The following is a 19,440-nucleotide window of genomic DNA, read 5'->3' as shown; positions in this document are numbered from 1 at the left end:
GATGTGAGAGAAGCACATTTGGACAGGAGCTTCACTGACCCTTGAGTCACTGGGCCCCTGGAGAGTGCAGGACACACCACATTTCCATGAGGCTTGCAGTGGGCAAGGACAACCTTGAGGGCCAGGCAGGATCTGTGAAATTTGGGATTCTCTCTGAGAAAGAGAAGAGATTCCATCTAGCTTTCTAGGTGAAGTCCAACCCCAGCAGTGTGCCCACCCCAGCCAACGAGGGCCTTGGTTGTGTGCTGAAAAAGACTTGACTTTTACCACGTCCCACTCACCTTCTCATTCAGTGCCATGGTCCTAAGAGTAATAATAGTTTTCCCCATTTGAGCAAGTATTGGCTTACAGATTCTTACACCCACCCATTTTTTGGAATGTGGCATCTATTTTCAGTTCTGTAATTCTTTCACACTTGGCTCATTATTTAAAAATATATCCATGGGATTCATAGCACTCCCTTGTTATCTAAGAACCCATGACTGAATCTGGTCAAAGGTATCGACATGAGGCCTCCTTGGGTGAGTGGTGTAAAATGTTGAGCCTGACCCTGAGCTGGAGAGGGATGTGGGCCAGGGATAAACGAAGTGCAAAGAAGGGTGAGGGAGAGGAGGTCATAACAGCCCTGCTAAGTCCAGCGAGGTGCAGACGAGGTTTACACCAAAATAAATGCTAAAGAAAACACATACCTTGTGTTGCCACAAACCACCTGATTCTGAGCCTGGTCCTGGTGAAGGCACTGGATGGGAGGGAGCCCCAGCCTGAGTGGTCATTCAGCTCACCTTCCATCATGCTGGGCTGACCAGAGGCTCCCGAAGACCCTTCACCCTCCCTCCTGCTCTTGCCCTGCCCCTCTGATGAGGTCTTAAAAACATTTTGATCTCTAAGCTAAGTACATGGTCCAGGATCCTTGACTATTCTCTGTGCCCCTGAGATTCTAGGATCTTTCTCTTCAATAGACAGAGAATCTGCAGTGCCTCTCCATGACAAGCAACACATGAGGAGCTGGGCCACCCATCAGGTAAGTTTGTGGGGTTTATACCTTAATTTTTATAGTTAATTTCATAGCTTGCACACAGCAATAACAACAGCCTCCTCAGCATCCACTGTCCTGAGTTGTAATATGAAATCTGTCCCTGATCCTCTGCCACTGAAGTTGCCTGAGACCCAGACACAAATGAAAGCCTAAAGGTTTAGAAACCACACAGACTTTCCTGCCTTCTGCAAGAATCATTGTGTCCCTTTGTCTGTAGAAGGTTCTGGGTGGACCTGCAGGAGGTGGATGGGTGAAGGCAGGAGGGAGGAGCCTGGGTCATCACAGAAGCACCTGTGGGTCCTCAAATGAGAAAGAAATGGAAGGTTATGCTACCATTATGAGCCATGTTCATGATTTCTATCCCAACCTTATTCTCAGGCTACTGTGGTGTGTGTGTGTATGTGTGTGTGAGTGTGTGTCTATGAATGTGTGTTTGTTGAGTGCATGTGTCTGTGTATGTGTGTGAGTGTGTGTGAGAGTGTGTGTGTGTGTGTATGTGTGTTTATGTGTTTATGTGAGTTTATGTGTGTGTCTGTGTGTCTGTATGTGTGTGTGAGTGTGTGTGTGCTTGTTTGTGTGTATGAGCGTGTGTGTGAGTGTGTGTGTGTGAGTGTGTCTGTGTGTGAGTGTGTGTGACTGTGTGGGTGTGAGTGTGTGTATCTGTGTCTGTGTATCTGTTTGTGTGTGAGTGTGAGTGTGTATCTATGTGTGTGGGGGTGTGTCTGTGTTTGTGTGTGTGTGTGCACCAGCAGTGGTGACCACAAACCTAAGGATCCCAACCCCCAGCAGGCCTGCTCTCCCTGGAGCCCACCTGCTCTCACCTGATGGGCAGGGGCTGCTCTTTCACTGCTGGGCTCCCCTAACTCCACCTGTCTGAGATCCAGGCAGGAGAATCCTGAGGTGAAGGCCTCAGAGCCCATCCCTGGTTGGGCTGTGCTGCTGGGAGGAGAGCAGGTGGGCAGAGCAGATTGCAGCTTCACAGACACACCTGCCACACACGTAGCTATGTCTCCTGACCTTGGCATACAAAGGCCCAGAGGTGAAGGTTTTAGGGCTGAAAGTAGCATGAACCTGGTCCTCCTGCCTCCTTATCCTAGTTCATGTCCAAGATCAGACCTTGGCTTAAGGAGCCAGGATGGCCTCTGTCATATCCAGGTGACACTATGACATCACAGTGAGGAAGGAAGACACTGGACCTCATGATTCTCAGCCCTCAGGCTGACCAGGAGGCTGTAGCTAGAGGTCATGTCTCCCTGTCTCTCTGTGCATGTCACATTCCCTGTGCCCCATTATGCTGCCTGAACCTGTGCTGGCCTCCTTCTGCATCACCTGAAGCTTCATGCTGACACCTGCTCAACTGTCCTACCAGCTGTCACCAGTGGCAATGTTATCAGGAGGACCATTCCTGCAGCTCTTCCAGAATTGATACATTTTCCAGTCACTTTCTTAAAATGTGTAGATAGATTCCTATTAGCCATTGATCACCAGGATGAATAGTCCTAGCCTCAAAAATGGGACACTTTCTTGATAATTGGTCTCTTGTCCTATGGGATCTGACGATCATGTGTTCATCATTTCACTCAGTTTAATGGAAGAATGACGATGACAAATCTCTGGGTCAAGAACTTTTGACCAGAAAAGCAAAATTTAAGTAGAGAGAAACAGAAGTTTCCAAGGTGCTCTTTGGCATGATCAAGATGGTGGAGATGACCCTGCAATTCTGAAGAGCTAATCTTCTATGTCCGAGAGAAACAGAACCACACAGGTCAGTGCTTCTGAGCCTTCTCCACTCCAGGCAGGAAGAGAATCAACCTCACAGGGCCCACGGTCAGTGGAGCTGGATTCTTGTGTGTTTCTCCCTTCATTAACACAGCTGCCCCTGCATACATAACAATATTATCATCAAGTACACTCAGGTTCTTATTCTTCTACAGTTGAGCTTCCCAATCCAATGGTGCAACATGTAAGAACTTCTTCCATCTTTTAAAGCTTTCAGAAAATCTCCATATGGTATTACTGGCAGATACAGGCTGAAAGCAAAGGCACAGACAAGAATCCCTCCCAGCCCTCCCAGTTTTGGTCAGGTCCACTGGAGTCAGGTCCACATTGATGCACAGTCTAGTCCTGTGCTTTAGGTATAATATAGGGGGTCAACAGTGGCCAGCCTGGCTGGTGAGTTGGATGCTCAGAAGTGCCAAAAGTCACATGAACTGTGTGGGATGAAGTTGATATTATAAGAGTTCAAGAAGGAGCCCTCATGACATTGGTTCATGAGCCTAAATGGGACAGTAGAATATGACTCTCTCCAGTCTATTTGTTTGTTCATGCAAATTATTGACAATCCCTGCTCCTTAATGACCTTTAAATGATAATTCATTTATGAAGCACTTATTTTAAACTCTGAACTACTTGTAACTGCCTGGCCATAGCTCTTCCAAAAAGACATTGTCAATGTAAGAGACCGGCGAAACGTTGGAGGAAGAGACCACCAAGACACTGCCTCTTGCAACAGCCAAGGGTTTATTTGGGGACCAGCATGCTGGGGCTCAGTGCTCACTTGAATAGAGCAAAGAGAGATAGAGCCCTGACAACAGCTTAAGCAGAGCTTATATACTTTTCTTGGAGAGGGCAGGCAGTTAAGTTCATTGACTGGACAGGGCGAGTGGACAGTTTGCCTGCAACCGAGTGAGGGAGTGCATTCTGCAGTTTGGCAGTTGGGGACAGCACATTCTGGGAACAAGATTAGCAAACAGTTCTCAGGATTTCAACAGTGTTTTGTTAAGCATACAGAAAAACGGAGTGACAAGTACCTATTTTATTAACCTTTCATTCTCCACTTCTTCTTCTGGCTACTTTTAATCATAAAAGTAATCATTGGGGGTGTCACATTTTATGTCTTCTAGTGGGGTATATTGTTGTCTGATTACCATAAGCTTGACTTGTCTAATTTGGGCTTGGAGAAAGGAAACTACACGGTTGAGCAAACAGGGTCCTAGGGTTAGCAACAATATAAGAATTATTAAAGGACCAGCCAGAGCTGATAAAAGCATAGTTAACCAGGGGGACTGTGTGAACCAAGACTCATACCACCCTTTTTGGGCCTCTCTCTCTCGCTGACGCTCTTTAAGGTGTCTTTTTAATTTACTCATAGATTTTTTTTTTTACAATTCCAGTATGGTCAGCATAAAAACAACTTTTTTCCCTCAATGTAGCACAAAGGCCCTCCTCTCTCATGAAGAGGAGGTTCATCCCTCGCCTGTTCTGTAAAACAACTTCAGAGAGAGAGGTTAAAGATTCCTGCAAAGCTGTGATGGAGATTTCTAATATCTTTAAGTTTTGGTCCACTGCTGTTTTTTAATTGGGTCATTTGTTGTGTCCCATGGACCAGGGCAGTGGTCCCTGTGCCCACCCCTGCAGCAATTCCCATTCCTAATAAGATGGCTAAAGTGAGGGATACAGGTTCCAGGCGGAACCCGGTTGTATGTCCCCTTATTTGATTTTTAAATGAACCTGCGTCATGATAGAGCACTCTGGGAAACATCTGTACCATTATACAATTAATTACATCTGTTGACCATTTTATGAAATCATTAATAATGTTTAAGTATATAGAATTATACTGTTGTAGGGTCGCACAAGGCAAGGCACCTAAGATAGCACTGAAGACAGGGAAACAGTCCTATTTGGTTGCAGCTGGATTTAGAGGGCATTGCTTCTGTTGTAATCAATTAACCCCCTGAACCCCAAGTTTAGGTAGTTTCAGAATTTTGTACTCAACATGTAACGGAAGGGGCTCAGAAGTTCACAGTCTGCAGAAGTTCACAAAAAGCAGTTTTTGTTTCTGTTTTTTCCTCTGTTCTGGGAAAGTTAACTTTTTAAGGACACCTGGGAGGGGGAAAATTTTTTCTTTTTTTTCCTGCCAGCTGTTACCATGGAGCTCAGTTGATAACTTTTTTATCTTAGAAATGTAGCCATTTCTGTGAAGCCCCAGCTCAAGGCCAGAGGCCTTGTTCACATATTTTGTGAAAAAACTAGTAAGGGGGTGTCTAGCTTAAGAGTGCTGATTTTTCCAGCCAGTGGCCAAGTAGAACAGGGCAACATGAAAAGAGGAAGTTTATCTATACTGAACTTTTTTATAGGGACTCTTTTGCTGAAAGTCCTAAAGTCAGTCATGGTGAAGACTTCTGGAGAAGGTCAGTTAAGACTTTTCTGTGGGCCTGGTACAGAGGGGGAGCACAGGGAAGGTGGTGCTGAGAGCAGCTCCGTGGATCTGAGAATGAGGAAGGAGAGATGTAAAAGAATAATGGGAAAGGGGTTTGGGATTTTCTTAGCAACAAAAACTTGAGTAGTAGAACAGGTAGAGCAGAGGGGAAGACTGGAGTGAGTATCCCGAAAAGCCTGTGAGGGACTTTAAATTTTTAGTAACCTGTTTTCAGTGATGACAAAGCAACTTTAAAGGCCATTTTCATTACATCTTGGATAGGGGTCTGAGGGCTCTCCTCAGCTGGTTTGAGCTTTGGGTTAGCTGGTAAGAGGACCTGGTGGGACCCGGTGTGGGCACTGACAGGAGAAGAGAGGAGTGAATTGGTGGAGAGATACCTCAGTACCTGTTACTTCAGCAAGGGGGCAATGGTCTGAGAACCGGCGGAGGTTTGGGTTCCATCAGGTAGCCCCTGTATGTTTACATCCTTATGACTTACAGAAGAAGTCGGTTTTTCTCCCACACAGCCGTGACTGTCTGTGGCTTTGATAGTCCGCAGGGCAAACATAGTAATCTAGGTTAGCCAAGCTGCATCTGGCTCACGTGTCCCTACATCCATGTTTGTTTCTATTATCTATGGTACAGAAGGGATTTAATGGAATTTTAGTGGGATCCTTTTCATCAGGGATACCCAATAGGAAAGACCTATAGCTAGCTGACAAATGTCTGGGTGGAGAGATGGCCACCAGGTCCCTAAGGGGGCTGTATGTGAAATAGATCATACTTTTTGTCCAGTAGGATTTGTGATTAGCCATCACTGCTGTACGGGCTGATGAGGGTTAGGACTACTGGTGGTCAAGGGTAGAGTCCATAGCCTTATCCACATGGTGAATACACAATTTGAGAGGGTTACCAGTCTTTTCCAATTTTCAGCCAGAGTCTGGACAGGGCACAGGCTTGAGATGAGAGGCATGGATCCAGGAAGTAATTCCATTTATCATTCCCGCTGTAGGTGTTATAAGTGGCACCTGGTATGGTCCTTTCCAGCAGGATTCCAGGGATGACACCTGATGTCGTCTTATGTAGATGAAGTTTCCCACTTGATATAGGTGTGGAGTTCCTTCGTCCCCAGGTTGGTAGGCAGTGTCAAGCTGTTTCCACAGGTATCACTGAGTTTTTTCAAGAGCTTTAAGTCTTGCTGGCTTAATTTCAGTAAAGTCCACTTCCCAAAATTGTCCTGGTCTGGTTCCTCGAAGGTGCCTTCCTTCAGGAAGCTTGGAGGGGTAAGCATTAACCAATTGACAGACCCAACAGGCTTTTGTTACTTGTTCAGCTATTTCCTTTCACTGTGAGCCGGTTAATGGAAAACTGTTCTTGATCCTTCAGGAATGCCTGCAATTTCTTTGAACCAAGGTGAGTGAGTTGACGTACATTTTTAATGTAGTGTAGGGCTTTCTGAAATTGCAGGCCTGGGCTCAGTAAAGTCGAGGAGTTCAGTGTCAGTGTCCTTATGTTCCCCCGGGGTGGAAAGTGTTAACATGGTTACTCCGTTTAGGGCTGCCAATTTAGTCTCTTCATTTGCCCTCTTGTTAGATGGGGGTGGTATCTGCACAACGATTTGTTTTCTGGGCTCAGTGAGCCATCGTTTACCGCCCCTAGGGTAATAGTTCAGGGAGATTACTTCTTGCTGGCAAATTTGGGCCTTTTTGGCAGAAGCTCTATACCCGAGTTGAGCAAGCTCAGTTAATAGTGCTTGGTTCCCAGACCCACAGTTTTCCTTGGTATCAGCTGCCAGTAGGATGTCATCCACATATTGAAGCAGGGTGACTTTGGGGTGCGTAGTTCTGAAGTTGTTGAGATCTCTGTGGAGGGCTTCATCAAAGAGAGTGGGGGAGTTTTTGAACCCCTATGGGAGTCTGGTCCAAGTTAGTTGATCAGACGTTCCAGTTTCTGGGTTTACCCATTCAAAAGCAAACAGCAACTGACTATCTTCAAAGGTGTTAGGGTCCCAGTTGGGTCGGTTCAAGGGGAAATTGTGTCGGTCGCCCATCTGGTCTGAGGATATTTTTTTTCTAGCTTCTAGGAGGATTCTCTTTTGTTCCTCTGTCATGAAGAGAGTCCCTAGTAGTTGTTGGCAGTCATCCCATGTAGGCTGATGCGAAAATGCTGGCGAGTTCTTTGAGTTCTTTTAGCTGGGCCAGTTTCTTCCAGGGGAGGAGGGGCTGTGTGTGCCGTGGGGGAGTCATCTGGAGGGCACTGGGCCGGCTCAGCTTCCTCCAATGGTGGAGAGGCTGAGTCAGCAGCAGGGGAATCACTTAGAGGGCGTTGGGGGTTGGGGGACAAGGGCAAGGGATAAGGAGGGGGAGGAGGAGCAGAGGGTTTGAGAGACAGAATCATGGGGGAAGGAGTAGGAGTGGGGGCAGGGATAAGGAAAGGCTTCACCCATGGAGGAGGAGATTTGCAGAGGTCCTGCCAAGTTAAGATATATGGCTGTTGATCTGGATGTCTACGTGGTCCCGGCTGAAAGACAAAAACAATATCTCTGACTTTTCAAATTAGTAGGAAGTAGAAAGATCCTTCTGGGGCCATCCGACTCCAAAGGTGGGCCATTCTGAGGCACAGAGAGTCTGCCAGGTCCGGTGTTTTACTGAAAATGAAAGATTTTAAGCCCTTAAGTGGACTTCAGTCCAGTGATCAAGGGTCAGGGACAGAGGCGTGGAATGGCTTTGTCCCATAATGAAAGTTACTTGAACAAAGACAGGGACAATACAAATGTGACACAAACACGGACACACACAGTAAACGTGTAACACAAGTTTAGAGGCAAAGATTAAAAACAGACAGTAAACTCAACCCAGACAGTAAACTCAACTTGAGAAAAAGAGTAGCCGGCAAAACCAGACGGGTTGGCAGCACCCTACGGGGGTGCTTCCGTCCCCCCAGATGAGGGTACTTCCGTCCCTCTACCAGATGAGGGCACTTCCGTCCCTCCCAGAGTCCTCCAAGGCCTGTGGCTTCAGGACACGTCTGTCCACCAACGCCAGGGGGAGCTTACGCTCTCCGCTGGCAACCACACTCTGCCAACCCAAACCGAAAAACCAGAAAGCTCTGAGAGCTTATGCTCTCCACCGAGCCAAATACCAAAAAGCTCTAGGCGATCGCAAAGGAAAAACAAGAAGGAGAAGGAGGAGAAGAAGAGGAAGAAGAAGAAGAGGAGGTACCTTACTTACCCCCTAAAGGAGTCTGTTGGGGTCTCCCTGTCCGGCGATGCGCACTTCCCGGCCAACGCACCAAATGTAAGGGACCGGCGAAACGTCGGAGGAAGAGACCACCAAGAGACTGCCTCTTGCAACAGCCAAGGGTTTATTTGGGGACCAGCATGCTGGGGCTCAGTGCTCACTTGAATAGAGCAAAGAGAAATAGATCCATGACAACAGCTTAAGCAGAGCTTATATACTTTTCTTGGAGAGGGCAGGCAGTTAAGTTCATTGACTGGACAGGGTGAGTGGGCAGTTTGCCTGCAACTGAGTGAGGGAGTGCATTCTGCAGTTTGGCAGTTGGGGAAAGCCATTCTGGGAACAATATTAGCAAACAGTTCTCAGGATTTCAACAGTGTTTTGTTAAGTACACAGAAAAATGGAGTGACAAGTACCTATTTTATTAACCTTTCAGTCAACAATTCCCTCTCTGCATTTCTTGCAATGCTGATAATCTATCCAAACTGGTTGTTCCCAGCATTGCCTTGCCTTCCTCGGTTTGCATTTCAGCCAAGAGGCCAAAAGCCACAGAAGGAGAGAGACCATGACACATTCCCAAGCCAAGGCCTCAGGTCCATGATCCCCAGAGAGGGCAGAAGGTGCAAGTCCAGATCCATAGGCCAAAGGACTTGAGGTTGATGTCCAAGACTGGCGGCAGGAGAAGCTCATGCTCTGGAGGAGGAAGAGCTTGAGAAGATAAAGGATGAGTGTCCCCTGCTTCTCCTGTAGTCCACCTGGCACAGGCCATTGTGCTGAGCCTCCTACACTCAGGAAGGATTTCCTCACTCGGTCTCACGAACATGACATCCACCATCCTGGACATGCTCTACTAACACACTAATGCTCCAGGCCTCTCTCCATCCACCCAACCTGACACCACCCAGTATTCCTCACATCTCATGCCACAGCTACACAGAGGAAACAAACTCTGTCCTGGAGTTTGTTTATTATGATCCATGGCCATGACCACCATTCTGCTTAAGCAGACAGGATGGCTTCTATTGCATCCAGGTAACACTATGACATCACAGTAAGAAAGAAAGAGACTGGACCTCATGATTCTCATCCCTCGGCTGATAAAGAGGCTGTGGCTAGAGTTCATGTCTTCATGTCTCACTGTGCAGGTCATATGACCTGTGCCTCATGAGGCTGCCTGGACCTGTGCTGGCCACCTACTGCAGCACCTAAAGCTCCATGCTGACACCTGCTCAACTGGCCTAGAAGCTGTCACCAGTGGGAATGTCATCAGGAGAACCATTCCAGAAACTCTTCTAGAATTTATACATTTTTTCAGTAAAATTCTTAAAACATGTAGATACATTCCTTAAAGCCATTGATTACCAGGTCTATAACCCTAGATTCAATAATGGGACCATTTCTTCAAAATTACTCCAATTAGTCCCCTGTCTGAATGGGATCAAATGACTGTGCAAGAAGAATGGTCTTGTCTGAGCTACTGGGGCTGAGGAGGAGTAAGAGGACTGCAAGGCAGAGGACCCCCCTCTCTGCTTCTAGGAAACCCTCCCAATGCCCTTCAGAATCTGGTGCCTCTGAGCTGTGCCCTCAGTAGGTGGAGGCAGCAGGAAGAGCAGCTGGGGCAACCCAGCCTCACAATTCTGCTTCCAGGGAGGTTTTTGTCATGGCCTGTGTCACTGAGGGAGGGAAATGGTAATATTGTTTACAGTAATAAGTGGCAACATCTTCAGGCTTCAGGCTGTTGGTGGTACAGTAAAATCTGTCCCTGACCTACTGCCACTGAACTTTTATGGAACCCCTTGTTCCAAAATGGTTGTAGCATAGATAAGGTGTTTAGGAGCTTGTCCTGGTCTCTGCTGACACCAGGCTAAATAATAGCTAATATCCTGATCTTCCCTGCAGGTAATGGTGACTCTGTCTCCTGGAGATGCAGACAGAAATGATGGAGACTGGGTCATCTGAATGTCACATCTGACACCTGACATTGGAAACAAAAGCAAATAGCCACAGAATTATTCATTTCACAAGAGGACTTCCCTGCAGATCCAGGCAGCACTGACCACAGTGTGTTGAGGACATTCACAGTGTTGTCCCTCCTTACCTGGGAGGCAGAGCAGCAGGAGCCCCAGAAGCTGAGCAGGGGCCCTCATGGCCATGTTGTGTCCTGACAGGGACTGACTCCTGCTCAGGGTGTGAGCAGCCTCTTAAGAAGTCCTCAGGGGAGTGGGCTGTGCTGTGGGCACATGCAAATAAGCAGGGCTGGGAAGGCTGGGCACAACTACAGGGCTAGTTCCTCCAGTCACTCAGCACAGTTTCCAGGATGTTGAGTCTCAGGTTATACAGGGAAGCTCAGAATTGCTCATAGAAAATGTTCTGCTTTCTGGGGCCAAAGGCAGTGTCAATCTCAATTCCTTTTTGTAGTGCACTATTTGATAACATTTAGGTTTTGTTCATGCTTTGTTCCATCCATGACAGAGGCTGTGGTTTAGGTCACAATCCCAGAAAGTGTGGGAAGTTTACAAGCTTCTTGGATTTTGAATGTATCACTGTTTTTGCAGCCAGAATGGTCAATTCTGTGCTCTGATTCATTTGTGATCTAGGTGTGAAAAAGACCGGCATTACAAAAAACTTTGGGTCTTTATTTATAAGAAGGGCACGACCTGTCCTCCCCCATCTTCCATCTCTAGCTGCACCAACTCTCTCCCTCTCCCTCTGTCCCTGCTCTGCCCACTGAGTTGATCAAGACCAGCCCAGGTCAGGATTTACTCACCTCCCACTTGAAGGGCACCACCCCCCTTCCTGGCTCTGCTTGATTGCACATGTCCATGGCTTGTGTCCCCTGGATCCTCAGGTTATGACTCCCACTCTCTGTGGCCTCAGAACCAAGTGTCTTCAGAGGAGGAGGTCCTCTCCTTCACATCCTCATTCTTACCCCAATTCTATGATCTTTTCTGTGTATTTTGCCCTCATCAGGTCTGTAGTTATTCACAAAGATGACCCCTAGAGATTGGTTTTAAAAAGAGGTATGGTTCAAATAAGTAAATTAATGGATTGCAATTAGATTTAAGAGATGTACTGTTGAAAAAAGAAGTGGATGATTTGACAGGAGAATATGTAAGCAAACTCTGTGTTTTAGAATGTAATTAAATTTGAGAATGTCAACCAATGGATTTTTTTAGATAGAACATGAGCATGTGTCTCTATGTGTGGATACAGAGATGGGGTAATAAATGGATGACACTTATAGTCTTGAAAAATTCACTCTAGTCTCAAAAAGTGTCCATAGTTCCTAAATACTACTATTCAATAATGGGAATCATAAATTTGGATAATGTGTTATTCAAAAAGTCTTGGATATAAAAAACAGAATCCAGAACTATCCTGAAACTCAAGATACAACCAAATATTGAGGGAGGTCATAGCAAAATAAAGCATAAACCATTTTTGAAGGGACATCAATGAGACCAATCTGGAGAATTTGGAGTACTAAAATTATTAATAATCACAATACTTATGACCCATTGAGAAACATACAAACACATTAGTACATAATAATATTTTGAAGGACAAAGAGATATTCATAAATCAAAAATAGAATTCTCCACACATTCTTATTAGTTATGAAGGGGACAAATAGCAAATCATTGGAGAACTCTGGTGACACCCCGAGTCCAGGTTTAGAGAGATCATCACTAAGATGCAAGGAAATGAAGCCATGTCCCACCTGGCAGGAGACCATGTGAATGTCAGAGCTTCCTACATAGTAAGGGCTGAGCTGAGTCTCCTCAAAATTCAAAGGTTGGGGTTGTGTCCCCCAGAACCTCACAGTGTGACTGATATCACAGACAGGGTATTGGAAGAGGTAACTATGAAAAAGTGAGGTTTGAGTTAAAGTCTAATCTACTGTGAATGGTGTTCTTATAAGAAGAGGAAATTAGATCTCAGAGACACCAGGGAAAGAGCATGTGATGGCCATCTGAGAGAGCTAAGAGATAGCAGAATGACCCAGCTGTTTCCTTGATGTCTGCCTGGGATTCCACCATCTCTAGAAAAGCCACTGATGTGAAGCTGCACAGTGGAATCCCTCTTTATGGCAGCAAAGTAACCACAATGCTGGATGTAGGAGCACAATTCAGTCGTGAGGGACACTGCGTCCTCTGTGAGGGTATTCTATAGGGCCACTGGTGCAGAACCTTCAACAGTGATAGGACCCCAAGATCCATGGAAGGAGAGGCTGCCGCCCCAGATTGAAGGAGGCCGAGGAGACCTGGCTCCACAGCAGCTGGGGAGATTCCACTTGTCCATTTGCTACAGAAGACACTAGGGCTGACTGGGCACATGTGAAATGCCATGAAGACAGGATGGGACCGGGCAGTAATGTCCATGTCCTGATCACAGTTGCACTTCAGTTATGTGGAGATAGCTGTCTGTAGGGACTTATCCATCCTGAGGAAAGCTGGTGTTAGAATCCACATGAAGCACCATGTGAATCATCACTTCTCTTCCTTAACTGGAAGATGGTGTCCTAAGCTCCTGAAGAGATGGCTCCAGACCATGCCAATCCCATCTCTGGAGCTAGGAGGAGACAATAAAAGTGAGCAACCATGAGTCAGAGTCAGAGACCCCAAAGGCTGAGCCATTGACCTGTGGAAACCCTGCAGGGTGGGCACATTGTCCCACCTGGATGATGGCTGTGCACTGACTCAGGCTCTCCTGTGACCCACTTGTCATTTTCATGAACACATACTGACTGTGCTGGGTGCAGCATCCTGAGACTCAGGGAGGCTGACAGAAGAGCTAAGGTCCCTGCCAGTCTCCTCAGAGGAACAGATGGCATTTGGTGCTTTGGCACAGGGAGTCTCATTGCCCAGAGGATAAAAACCAAGGCTGTCATCTCTGTGAATCTCTTGGTTGTGGTGCAGGGGCAGGAGGTAGGTTGGACTCTTTCCTCCTGGAAGTCGTTACAGAGATTCATGAGGAGTGCTCTCCTGGGACTTAGTCCTCTAGTGACCACAGGTACAAATTCTGCCACTTATAGGAACTAGAATCTTTTCTATGAAAACAATTAGCACCAAACAAGAGGTCACTTCCTGGCACATACAAAAGTATAAATGGTGACATCAGTTTTGCAGAAAGAAAGAGCTGGCTATGAGGTGAACTGGCAAGGAGGTCAGGGACAGACAGCTCAGGTCGACTTCCCCACTAGGGGGCAGCTGTGCAGTTTGTGGTCAGGAGAGTGGAGCAACTGCTTGTTGGCTGGATGGAGTGAAATCGGTTTGGGGACTTCAACTCAGGTGTAGGCCATTGTCCGCTTCACAGATCACATGCTGCTTCTAGGGGAGGGGTCAGGGTCTAAGTGAGAGATCATGAGCTTCTGATGACAATGTTCCTTTGCAGAAAAATCTGCCTTCCTCTGAGCATATCCATCCTGCAAGAGCTCGGATTTTCCTGAAAAATGCCTGAAGCACTTTGTTAGTAAATTTAAGTCCATATGTGTCCTCACTCAGCATATTCCACAATCTTCACATTCAGTTCCAAACAAATAGAATTCTGGGTCATAATGCTATGGTCTGACATAAAAATTATGCCAGACCCCATTTTGTTCAGATACCTCACCCTTTGTGAATTTGTCCTGCTTCCCCATTAGCCCACTGCATAGAAGCTCACTTCTCCACCCTCACCCACTTGCACCCTGACAACAATATCTGTGAACTATGAAGCTAATGTACACTTGCCTTCCTGAGTATTTACAAAAAGTGTGAATTCTGAGAAAAGTACTTTCCACTTTAGGAAGTGTGTCTTGTGATTACAATTGCCTCTCCTGCCCCCTTCTTTGGTTTTTAGTTGTTATTACTTTCTTTCCACCCCAGTGTAGGGTTGAGGGTTGCAGAACTGTTTGCTTTCTTTTACTTTGGCCCTGGCCAGAATAAATACCTTGTTTTTACTTCAGAAAGACCCAGAGTTTTATTTGGAGGCCCCAGTGAGATACCTTCCAGAATCCAGGCTGTGACTCTCGGCCCTCTGGGACCTCCACCCCATAAACACAAAGAGAGGCACTCTCTCCACTGGTGCTGGGAGCTCCATGTTTGGGTGGAGTTTGGATCCTACATAGTGACCCATTGAATCTTGGGTCTGAAGAAAGACAAAAGGAGCTACGTGTGCTTAAAGGTGCCTTATTTGTTATCTGCTTTTGGTTTGAATGTAAAGCCTAAAGGTATATCAACTGGACTGATTCTAAAGCCATAAGGTGTATCAAACAGGTTGATGGTAAATCCTCTGTGCTGTCTCATCTAGAAATAATGTAAAGGCCAGAGGTGTGTCAACTAGGTTGAGCGTAAGTCCTGAGAGGCATTTCACCTGCATTGATTAGAAAGCCTTGTAGGTGTTTGGATTAACTGGTTGTCTGACAGACATGGGCTTGGCCCAGAGCCTCTGATCATAAATCTGTGATGATTGTCTGGAGACTGGGAAGGGAGGAGGGACTGTTTGTTTTTCATGGATAATTATCTTGTGTTGATCATGTGTGTGTGTCTAGTTGTCTCTAATATTGCTCCTTCATTGTTGCTCAAGTTAGAAAACCTTCTTCTCTTCCTAACAGATTTGACCCATGAGTGAATCGTCATCTCAGTGCCCTTGGATCCACAAACTCACTATCTGATTAGGTTTCTGTGTCTCATTTACTTTGATTTCTGCCTGTTGTTCTAAACCTTATCTTTACTATGGGATATAACCAGTGTCATCATCTAACCCCACTTGTCTGGGTTCCATGTTGATTAGAGGGTTCCTGTGATCCTGGGGTTCAAATCCTTCATGAGGTGGAATGGCCAAGTCTATGGGATGCCATCTGAGGAATATCTAGATCCCCTCATATTATGGAAGTTCTGGAAATTGGTGACTAGCAGGCCTGGCCATCCTGAAAAGTTTCCATAAATAGAGCAAAGGCTAGATTTGATTCTCCATCCTCCAAAGTGGTTATAAATATGCCTCCAGGGCATAATTAAATCAGCCAAAGTCCTGGATCTGCAGGATATCAAAGGTTCCCAGAGTTGCAACAGGCAAGTTATGAAAAAATCTTCTTGGCATCCTTCTGTCCCTGTTGTATCCCCTTCAGATGAGGATAAAGTGTTGCCACCGCTTAATAATTCTTGTGGACCCCAGACTTCTTATCATTTATCTGTGTCCTCCTGAAGGTCCCCTGAGTCTGTTTTTTTTTTTTAATCATCAGAGTTACTTATAACTTCTACCTCCTCAGAGAGAGATGATCTGTTGATGGAAGTGGTGATGTCTCTTTCCTCCAGTCTCTTCTCTTCCTCCAGTCCCACAACATCCCTCCACGTGCTCCCTTGCTGCTACTTTCCCAGGTGCAATTCCTTCCCCAGCCCCACTTGTTCCCTTGTTGCTTCTCCAAGAAGTTCCCTCAGGGAGGGATGAGAGTACTGCCTTTGACCATGTCCCTTTTACACCTTCAGATATATAGTTCAGAGAGTCCAAATCTTCCTTTCTTTGAGATCCAAAGGTCCTTATTTCTCTCCTTGAGTTAATTTTTTGCATACATCAGCCCACTTTAAATGATTGCCAACAGCTCTCTCTGACTCTTTTTACTTCAGGGGTGTAAAAAGAGCAGGACCACATCAAGGTGGAGGCCAAGAGGGCTATCCTTATGGAGGCCAGTCACACTGAAGCCAAAGAAGGACAGTTGTTAGAGGAGGCCCTTCCTGACAACTTTCCTGATTGGGATCGTAACTCTAGGGTATGCTGGGATTAGTGGTATGCCTATCACTGACATTTGTGGGTAGGACTTAAAGAGGCTTCTAAGAAGCCGATTAATTTGTCTAGAACTACTGAGGTTCTTCAGAGCCCCAACAAGGCACCAAACACGTTTCTTGAAAGGCTACAAGATGCTGTCAATAAATGTACCCTCTTGGACTCAAAGGTACCAGGAAATTCTTGGGCAATAAATCTGGCTTTGATCTCTCAATTAGCCCCACTACAAAGAGAAAAGTCTGTGAATCTCCTAAATTGTGCACTATACAGATAGATGATTAATAGTCATATTATTCAATATCAAAATCTGTTACTTCACAACCCCTGCCTCACTTTTCCTCCACAAGGGCCCTTAACCCTGCCTTGCTAAAGCCCCTCCACAACTGCAAAGGTATGCTTGACCAGGTGGGCCCAGGAAGGCTGGACTTAATCAATGTTTCTTTTACTGAGGCTGAAGCTGTCCCATTCATAGATGGCAACAGCTAATCAGAGACAGGGTCACAATGGAAACAGAAGTGATTTGAGTTCAAGCCCCCCAAAAGGAACTTGACACAGTGAGTGGAACTAGTTGCCTTGATAGGCTTGAGTGTGAGCTGAAGGTAAGAAAGAAAACATTTGCATAGCCAGCAGGTATGCTTTTTGCTACTCTTGTGTGCACTGAACCATTTATAGGGAACAGGGATTACTAGGTGCTGAGGGAAATTCCACAAAACATAAAGAGGAGATATTAGCCCTATTTGAGGCCATTTTGTTACTTAAGCATGTGACTATCATATTCTGCTGGGGTCACCAAAAAGGAGACGCTACAATGGTCAGAGGCAAAAAATTTGCTGATGAGACAGCTCAATGGGTGACATTGAGCTCCAAACCAGAACAAGTCACCATATTCCCTTTGGCTTTATATCTCAAAACCAGCCTTCCTTCCCCCCAAGACTATTTTCCAGAAGAAGAAGAGCAGGATAACAAAAGGCAGGGTCCAAAATCAGAAAGCTGGTGGACTCTGCCCAACAACTGACTAATGATAACCTAAACCTTGGGGAAAAAGATTAATATTAGAATTACATATAACTACCTATTTGGAAAAAAAAATCACTGACTTTCTATCTGAAACACACTACATCCTAGGACTAAAACATACAGCCCAGGGCATCTCTGAGTGATGTCTAGCATGCCAACAGGTAAATGCCAAACAGGAAGGCGGACCCAACTTGGGGTTCACAATTGAGATGAGCTGCCTGGAGATCATTGGAAAGTTGAATTCACTGAGGTAAGTCCTCCCTCCAATGGTACAAAATATCTCCTCATTTTTGTGGATGCTTTATCACGTTGGCCAGAAAGAAAAATATCTTTCCAAAAATGAGAATGCATGGACTGTAATAAAATATCTTCTTAATGAAATCAGACCATACCTGTCATGGTAAGATCAGATAATGGGCCAGAATTCACTGCAGCCATAGCACAAGGAATACCAAAGCCTTTAAACATAGACTGGAATCTTCATTGTGCTTACCATTCTCAAATTTCTGGGCAGGTTGACCGCATGAACTGGACCCTGAAGTGTACCCCCAGTAAATGTGCACTAGAGAGCAGTGCCGGCTGGCCAATGCTTTTGCCCAGTGATCTTTTGCAGACCCAATGCTCCCGTTTTAAGGTAAGAAAGAAAACATTTACATTTTAAGGGAATTTTTTCTCCCTTTGTGATCATGTGTAGGAGATCACCACATTTGCTCCCCTAGGTGTGTGGAATTTATTTGGCTGAAATCATCCACCAATCTCTTGTTAACTGTTGTAAGTCTCTCCAGCAGATAAAAGAAAAAGCTTATAGATTCTTCTGTGAAAAACAACCCAGAGAGACCACTGGTTTCCAGCACCCATTCCAGTCAGGAGACAAGATCTACATCAAAGGGTTCTAAAGGAAATGACTGACACCCAGCTGGAGAGGAGCTTACTCCATCATCCTGACCACCTGGATGGCCATAAAGGTAGATGGGCAAACTGCATGGATGCATAATACCCCAGTGAATCTCACCAAAGTACCTGCTGCAGAAGCATGGGTCTCTCACTGAGACCCCATCCATCCTCTTAATAAAAACTGGAAAAATGTTAATTATGTATTTTCTCTTGCTTGGACTGTGTCCTAAGTCCCAGGCTACTGAACTCCCCAGGTGTAAATTTACCATGCCTTCATCCTGCAAACCTGCAGAATTCCAGCTCAAGTAGATTGATGCATTCCTAGACCAGGTGAGACAGATCTAAATAGACTTTTGTTAACTATACATTTGGATGGTGCTCTTCCCCAATTTTGTGGCAATCCTTATACCCTGAAGTGGATATATATATAATTATGTGATTACCCCTACATGAATGTAGGGATCTCTTTAATTTTTATTGTTCCTCCTCATTGTTATCAAGATAGCCACCTATAGAGATGGATCTAATGATAAAACTTGGTTTTCAATTTTGACAGAAAATTTTCCTAAACTTTTCCTTGGTGGCCCTTTTGAGAGTCAGAATTATGCAACCTCTGCATTACATACTCCAATCTGGACATACTTGGGAGGTTCAGATGTACCAAATGGGAATTGATTGTAGGAAAATTTAAACTCTTCAGAGAAAGAAATGGGAATAACCTCATGGCCTATAGCTGATAGGATACCTAACAGACCTACCAGACACTCTTTTCGATGATCATTACCAAGGATCTCCCAATATAAAAAAATCTTTTCTATCTGGCTCCACCAAATTGCCTTAAGCAACCAGGGAACCTAACATTTTCCCCACTTCACGTGCTGTCCTAAATGTTATTAACAAGTCTTCGCCTACACTAGACAGTACTGTTGGTTCTGTCTCAAGTCCACACCCCCTTATTATGTAAGGGTCATATCAACTAAAATCCACCTAACCAAAAATAAACCTAATTGTGTTAATTGTGGACCACTCCTCACCCTAGGTGACATGTCACAAAAGGCCTCTTGCTTTATTTTCCCTAACCAAGGTAATTTGGGAATCAACTTTCCCAGGAATGTTTGCTCCTATAATATTACTGGATACTCCACTGTGACATATTTTTCTCCTAATGGGACTTGGTTTACATGTGACATTGGGGTTATCTCACTGCCTACCCCTACTCATAATCCAGCTATTTGTATTACTGAACAAGTGTTACCCCAGGTCTTTGCTTATAGGGGACCAGAAGGAGCTATCCC

At 45.4% G+C, this 19,440-nt stretch overlaps 1 pseudogene; it reads left to right on the top strand.

The window, feature by feature from the left end:
* Positions 1-478: 478 nt before the first annotated feature.
* The window catches only part of LOC144249613 (E3 ubiquitin-protein ligase RING2 pseudogene), a 108,727-nt pseudogene continuing 89,765 nt past the window's right edge, over positions 479-19,440 (top strand).

The sequence above is a fragment of the Urocitellus parryii genome, chromosome 12 (genome assembly GCF_045843805.1).
Source record: "Urocitellus parryii isolate mUroPar1 chromosome 12, mUroPar1.hap1, whole genome shotgun sequence".
In the NCBI taxonomy this organism is placed as follows: Eukaryota; Metazoa; Chordata; class Mammalia; order Rodentia; family Sciuridae; genus Urocitellus; species Urocitellus parryii.
The sequence above is the reverse complement of the archived record's forward strand: the minus strand, read 5'-3'. Positions and strand labels throughout refer to the sequence as shown.